The following is an 8,207-nucleotide window of genomic DNA, read 5'->3' as shown; positions in this document are numbered from 1 at the left end:
TATTTTGTCTATATATGGAGGCTTTCTTTTTATCTTTGAACAACATAAGGTGTAAATTCTAGTTTTTTTTTAAACCCTTGTACTTTGGTGTATTGTCTCATAGGTGGAAGATTGGTAAGGGTGGACAATGGGGGTCAAGTGACCTGCCCAGGGTCACACAGCTGGAAAGTGGCTGAGGCCGGGTTTGAACCTAGGACCTCCTGTCTCTAGGCCTGACTCTCACTCCACTGAGCTACCCAGCTGCCCCTAAATTCTAGTTTTTTAAGAAAAATGAAGCCTGTTTCAGATGTTCCCACATGTTTTTGCTGGTTCATTACAGTTTTCACCCAAACATGCCCTCCACCCCGTACCCCACTATACTCTCTTGTGTGCTAAAAAAGGTAACACCCATGACTGCTCTGTGTCAGTCTTTCCCTTCTCCCTTCTCTCTCCCCCTTTCCTCTCTCTTTCTCTGTCTCTTTCTGTCTTTCCTCCTTCCCACCTTTCTCATTGCGTCAGTGTGCTTTTCTCTGCTCTGCATATGTTAACATGTTCTGCATATGTGGACAATCTCTCCCCATTTTCTTTTCTAGTCTCAGCACTTTTCCTGACCCAGGTTGGCTCTTCTATTATGGCAATGTTAATTAAGAATTCCTGGTTGAAATCTGAGACCCCGCCTGTCCTCCACTGCATGCTAATCAACATTCCACTATTGCAATCTCGTACAAAAAGTAGATGCCCAAGAAGTTTTTTTTCCTGAGTGACCGATAAACCTCTTTTGCCAATTAATTTCCTACATCACCCCAAAATAGTTAATTGCTACTTCTACATAGACTTCATATTTGGTACAGAAGAATGCAGTCCATCCACTTTTCAAGTATCTCTAAGTGTTAGGAAATTTTCCTGACATCAAACTTAAACATTCCCTTTCACAACTTCTACACTTTGAGATTAATCAGTACAAATCTCATTTTCTTCCACATGAAATCCCTCTAAATATTTAAAAAACAGTTGGAGTCTTCTCTCTCTTCTAGTCTAACCACCATGAGTTCCCTCAAATGATTTGAGTATGGCATGAACTCAAGACTCGTCCATCTTAGTCATCTTCCTCTGTGTTTTTGTCAGCTTATCAAATTCTTTCCTAAAGTGTGGCTTTTATTGAATTGAATTGAATCAAATGAATGTATCTCTTTCTATGTGCCTTTTGCTTCCAAGTCCTATCAGAGTTGGTTACTCATTTTCCCAAGTCCTGTGTTTGTGGGTATAAAGGTGATTCCCTATTGGTATTTATTCTTTGACAGTTATCCCTTGCCCAAACAGTCCTCCTTTCCCCTTTTCCCTAAACCCAGTGAACTCAGAGTTTAATATTATCCATAAAAGTTGTCACTATAATATTTGTGATAAAGTTTTTGTGATGTCTATATATACAAAATACACAAATACATAAGATGTCCTATATATGCAAAATATTTAGAACCACACTTTTTTTTAAAGTAGGAAAGAATGAAAAATGAGTGCCCATTGATGGGGCAATGGTTGAATAAATTGGTATTTGGACTTAATGGAATTTTGTTGTGTCATAAGCAAACTTGAACACAGAGAATTCAGAAAAACTTGGTAAAATTTGTATAAACAGATGCAGGGACAGTTAATCACAACTAGAAGAAATATACATGGTAATATAAAGAAAAGTGATATTGAAGACCTTCAGAAATGGCTTTAGAGGAATTAAAACACACTTCCTGCTTCTCAGCAGAGATATGGGAGACTATTAGTAGTAGGATGAGACGTACATTTTCAGATGCTACCTATGTGTTAGGTTTTATTTGTTTGTATATCTCTGTTGGGAACTGCTAGGTGATACAATGAATAGCATGCTGGCCTTAGAGTTAAGGGTGCCTGAATTCAAAGCTGGCCTTAAACCTTTCCTAGCTGTGTGAACCTGGACAAATCAGGTAACCTTGTCTGCTTCAGTTTCCTCATCTGTAAAAAGAGCTAGAGAAGGAAATGATAAACCATTTCAATATCTATGCAAAAAATACTCCAAATGGGGCCACAAAGTGTTGGACATGACTGAAAGAATCAACCAACAAATATTTGTTACAAGGGAACATTCTACTGGGAAGGAAGGGAATCCTTTGGAAGTAGCAGTGATGTGAAGGAAAGATAGGGTTAGGGACTGGACCTTTGATTTCATGGGTAAAGGGAACTCCCAGGGGAGGATATGCCCTCCGCCAATTCAGATTGGCCTCTTTTCTCCAGCTAATAGTCTCACAGAGTTGCTTAATAATCTCATAGAGTTAGATGATTTTCCCAGAGTCACATAGTCAATATTTATCAGAGAGAGGACTCAAATCCCAGCCTTCCTGCCTTCAAAGTCATCTCTATACACTCTGCAGTGGCTGCCTCTCATCTTGAAAAAAAATGCAAAAAAAAAAATGTTTTAAAAAGAAACAGTTCTAATAATGCTTTCCAAATCTCATCTCTCTAAATGGATTTCAAGTCACTTTCTCTTGATTATAGATACTCAGTAGAGTGAGCAAGTGATTGATATATTTGTAATAATTGTAGAATTACTGGGCGTCTAGTAGAAGCAAGACTTGTTATCCTTATTGGGGTCAGAGAGGATTTAGAGGTTTAAGTTTGGTGTCAGAGTAGCCTTTTCTCTCCCAAGATACATTGCTTCCCCCCCAGCCCTTATCTTGACAAACTTAGAGACATCTTTTTATTTATGCTTTGGCTCCACTGTTGGATCTGGTCTTTTTGTGGGGAGATTGGAAGGTCGCCGATATAGCTTGTCATCGATACCGATATCTCCCAAGAACACTCACATCCTGGCTCAGGCTGTTCTCTTCTCACTGATGTGGATGGTGGGTTTAAAGGAGGAAAAAGGGATCATGCAGGTAGGGATGAACTATTGTGATGCTACCTCTTGACAACACAATGCCAATCAATCTCCCTAAAACTCCAGTCTATTCCTCATTCCCTTTGTGAGGTGCTAGGAATTAGAGCAAGGTATTATGGAAAAAGCTGAATTTGGAGTCAGAACCCTTGGGTTTGGGCTCAGAGGTAGCCGGAGTCAGGAAGACCTGACTGAGTTCAGATTCAGCATCAGACATTCACTAACTGCTAACTAACTGGGCACTTAACCACTCTTTGCTTCAGTTCCCTCATCTGTAAAATGGGGATAATAATAGCACTTACCTCCCAGTGTTGTCATGAGGATCAAAAGAGACAATACTTGTAAAACGAATTACACAGTTCTTGGCACATAGTGGTGTTATTATTAAAAATGATGAAGATATTAATTTTAAAACCCACAGTCGGTACTTAATAAATGCTAGTTTTCTTCCTTCCTTCTTTGCTCCACCAACTACTTACTCCCTATATAATTTCAGATTTTAGTTATACCTGATTCTTTGTGACTCTCATTTGAGATTTTCTTGGCAAAGATACTGGAGTGGTTTGTCATTTCCTCCTTCAGCTCATTTTGCATTTGAGGATAGGATTAAATGATTTGTCTAGGACTGCACAGCCAGTAAAGATTTGAGGCTAGATTTGCTGTATACATCCTGAAAAAGAGTGTAGAATGGCACATGCACTGTTTGGATGTGCCCAATGAGGAAATTTGTTTTGCTTGACTGCACAACTATGTGGCATGGTGGATAGAGTGCTGGCTCTAGAGTTAGAAGGAGCAGAGTTCAAATCTAGCCCCAGACATTAGCTATGTGACCCCCGAGCAAATCCCTAACCTTGTTTGTCTTGGTTTCTTCATCTGTAAAATGATCTGGAGAAGGAAATGGCAAACCATTTCAGTATCTCTGCCAAGAAAACCCCAAATGGGATCACAAAGAATTGGACATGACTGAACAACAACATAACAACATATTTGTTACAAGGTTTTTCTTTTTCTTTTTCTTTTCCAAAGGAGAGAGGTATGAAGGAGACAAAATAGATTTCTTTTCATTGAAGAAATTAATTTCATTTACAAAAGAAATTATCTTTTATAATCATTCATGGCATTTCTTTATTTCCATATTACTCCATTCCAGGAGAATGGAAGCTCCTTCAAGGCAGGCATTGCTCCTTTTTTCTTTGTATATCTACCATGTTGAGGAGTGCCTTGTGTATTGTAATTGTTTAATAAACATTATTGAATTGAAGTTATTTAAGTTTCTTCAAAATTTTTCTTGTAGCTCCAAAGCACTTTGGCTTTGACTCATAGGACATATAGATTTAGATCTGGAAGGGGCATTAGAAATTCTCTAGTTCAGGTGTTCTTAACCTGGAATCCATGAACTTTTTTTTAACTTAAAATTTTTTTATTCAATTACATGAGAACCAGTCCATGAATTTAAAAAAAGAATGCTGGGGGCAGCTGGGTGACTCAAATGGACTGAAAGCCAAGCCCAGAGATGGGAGGTCCTGGGTTCAAATCCGGCCTCAGATACTTCCTACCTGTGTGACCCTAGGCAAGTCACTTAATTCACATTGCTTACCCCTTACTGCTCTTTTGCCTTGGAACCAATACACAGTATTGATTTTAAGACAGAAAGTAAGTGTTTTTAAAAAAATAGAAATAGTCCTTGAATTTAAAAAAGAATGCTGGCTATGTTCCATTGTAACTGAAAATAAGACCAGCCTTCTTTATAATTCTATGCATTTTATTTTATACATTTAGAACTATTATTCTGAAAAGAAGTCTATAGACTCTACTGGAACGCCAAAAGGGTCCTCAAGTCCTTCATGTACTAACATGAAGAAGGTTAAGAACCCCTGATCTAGTCTCACCTTTTTTATTTTAGAGATTATTTTCTATTTTATAGATTAGAAAACAAGCCCAGACTCCTCTGAGGTCACGTAAGTAGTTAAATTTCACTCCAAATCCAGGGCTCTCTCTCTCTTGTACTATATTTCAGGAAAATTCCCCAACCTCGAAATAGCGTCAAATAACTTCTAACTTCATTTCCCTGTGCGAAGGAAGAATCCATTGACCAGAGCAAGCGTGCAGTAGGACCCGATTGGGGCATTAGTAAATACCTAACGGTCTTTTCTGCTTCCTCTAAATAAGATCTGGCAGCTCTGTGGATGGGCCTGGGGCTCTCTGAGAGCCGGGATTAAAATCTGAGCCTCCCTAATCAGGCTGGAAATTTGTTAAGCAGCAGCGAGCATCTCTGACAGAGGCAGAGAATGGCTCACTGGGTTTTGTAGCTGACAGAGTTTGATGAAGTTGGCAGCTCTGAGGTCAGCAGTGGGGGGCCTGCAGTCTATCAGCTGTTGACATCCAGTAGGTGTCCCTGCACTCGACTGGGGTGATCCATCAAGGGTCCTGGAACTGAGGGAAAAGGTTATTAAAGCTGGAATGAGCACTTAGGTAGAACAGGGATTGCTGTTGGCCAGGAATGCCACAAGGCAGTGCTCTGGGCTCTGGCATCTGTCTTGGGGGTCACTTTCACACACTTGGCCAGCAACATCCATGAGAGTCTGGTCTCTGAGCAGGAGGCAGAAAATCTCATTCTTCCACTGAGAGTCTGCATGGTGGATCTATAACCATCCTAAGGGCGTATGATTCTCTGGCACTCGGTGGTTCACAAAGGGATTTCCTCCTGATGAACCAGTGAGAGAGATCTCTTTCTAAGGATCATCCCCAAAGATTTGGAACCCAAAGATCTAAATTTGAGTCTACAGGCAGATTAAAGTAATGACAAAAATTCTTCAATTAAAAAAAAAACATTTATTAGGCACCTACTATTTACAAAACTTTGTAGGAAGTGCTGAATATATGAATATACAGATTCCTCATCAGAGGGAGCCCATGTAATTACTGGGTCCCCCTCTGCTCTTTTAAATTTTCCATAGTCTAGAATCTCTGCCACCAGCTAGCAATGGACAAATTCTCTTTACTCTTTTGAGCCTCAGTTAACTTATCTGTAAAATAAAGATAATTCTATTTAGGTATCTTGTCTTCTGTATTGCTATACTCTCTTTGTCCCTACTAAGAACAAATACTCTGTATCAGGATTTTGCCCATCTAGGGGAATTCATCTATTCAGTTTTGACATTTCTTCTGGCTTTCCATGAATTCCCCTGATTGGTAGATGAAAGAATAAAACTCATAGATGAATAATAATCACTAACATCTACATAACACTATGCGCTAAGCAATTTGTGATTATCTCACTTCGTCATCATAAAATCTTTGAAAGTAGATGCCATTATTATTCCCATTTTACAGATGAGGAAACTAAGGCAAATGATGATTAAGAGAGTCTAGCAAACTTTAGCCTGCTTTATACTATGCTTCCTGCTTTATCCAATGTAGATACTCTTCCTCCTAGGCTCATCCCCTGTTCCCTTGTCTACCTCCTGCTATTGTTCTGGGAACAGCAGTCAAATGAATACCATAATTTCTATTATTTGATGCAACCAACACAAAAATCAATTAATAAAAAAAGAATGTGTTTAACTATCAAAATTTTTTATGATAAAAGGCATGACTCTCTACTTTTCCTATGCACCATTTACCTTCTCTGTGATAGTCAAAAAACTCTTCTCTGACTGACTTCTTATTTCTTGAAATTTATTTCCTCCTTTTAGAATAAAAGCTTTTAGAGGGATTGGATTCCCCCCCCTTTTTTTTTTTGGTCTTTTTATCCTTAATGCTTGGCACGATAACTGGCACATAGTAGCTGTTCATTCATTCATTCATCCATCCATCCATTCCTTCATTCCTTCATTCCTTCATTCATTCATTCAGTACTTGTATTGCCTATCTCACAGGGCTATTGGAGAAAAATGCGGCAATACATACCTAAACTCTAAACCACTCCACAAATTGGAGTCATGCTTATTAGAAGCAGGTGAAGATAGTTATCCAGGAAGGGAGCACGTTGGAGAGCATAATTTTCTTGGGAAGTGTTTTCTCTCTCTTCTTCCTCCCACTTGTTCACTTATCCCTCCCTTTCCTCTTCTGAAAACATGAGAGTTTATATTACTTGAAGAGGAGAAGGATGTTAGCACCAAGCAATTTCAAACTGTCTCTTCAGGACTGATTAGAAAAAACAAAGGCCTTCTCAGTCACACTAAACAACCCCATTCCAGATTGGAGCTGAATTATTGCCAGAAGGATTTAATTGGTACTGGGCGACTTTTGACCTTTTGTACAGATTGATTTATGGCTTCAGCTTACCATCTACTTCTGAAAAAACCTGAGTTGGGTGCATGGTACAAGGGAGAAATGGCTATTTGAGAATGATATTGGCATCCATTAACCTCCATCCTATATCCCTGGGTGCTTAGAAGAAGATACCAGAATCCTACCAATGACCAAGTCTTCTCTCCTTACTACAAAATAGCTAAGTAAAAATAGGAGTTAATAAATGCCCTGAAGTGGTAGCACATATTAGAATTCAAACTACATAAAACATGGTAATTGCTTTAGCCCAATGGAAATTTGCAGCCAAATCAGAAAGTATTAGAATAATACAGTCACTTCAGGAGAATTCTTTATTCCTGCTACTTGAGACCCAACTGTACAATGGGCTCGTTTCTCATGTTTGGAAAGGCATTCTCTTTTGCAGGATTGTATGGGTCAAAAGAAATTGTAAACACGAGCAAATTACTCCTTTACAATGCTGTCTCCCCAACTGAAATCCTCGTGACTAAATTATGTAGTTAGAATAATGGAAGAGTTTTGCTCAATTATACTACTTTCCAAATCACATTGTTTCCAGATCCCAGGACAGAACTCATAATTAGTTCCCAGTTCTTAAGAAAAAAATGTGTTTAAAACTTGTGAAGGTTTTTTTGTCCAATAAACAATTGTGCTAGACCTTGATTAAATGCAAAGTTTAGGTAAGATATGGTTGCTAACTTTATGGAGCTCGTAGTTTAGTAGTGGGATGAGAAACAAATACGAGTAATAATATGCAATCTTGTATAACTGTATCACAGAGATATACAATAAAGGCATATGTAGGGTCCAAAGAGAAAAGACATTACTTGCTAGGGAGATGAGAGAAGGCTTCATAGAGAAGGTGGCATTTGTATTTCTGATGCAGGGAAATAAATTCAACTCCCTGGGTATCACTGAGGCTTGGTAGAATGACTTATGACTGGAATATGACTTTTAAGGGTATGTCTTATTTGAAATGAATAGAAAATGGGTAGAACAGATGAAGAGGGAATTGAGGAACAATACATGAGATATGTTCATGTGAAAAAATCCA

This window comes from Gracilinanus agilis, chromosome 6 (assembly GCF_016433145.1).
Source record: "Gracilinanus agilis isolate LMUSP501 chromosome 6, AgileGrace, whole genome shotgun sequence".
Taxonomy (NCBI): Eukaryota; Metazoa; Chordata; class Mammalia; order Didelphimorphia; family Didelphidae; genus Gracilinanus; species Gracilinanus agilis.
This window is presented reverse-complemented; position numbering follows the sequence as displayed.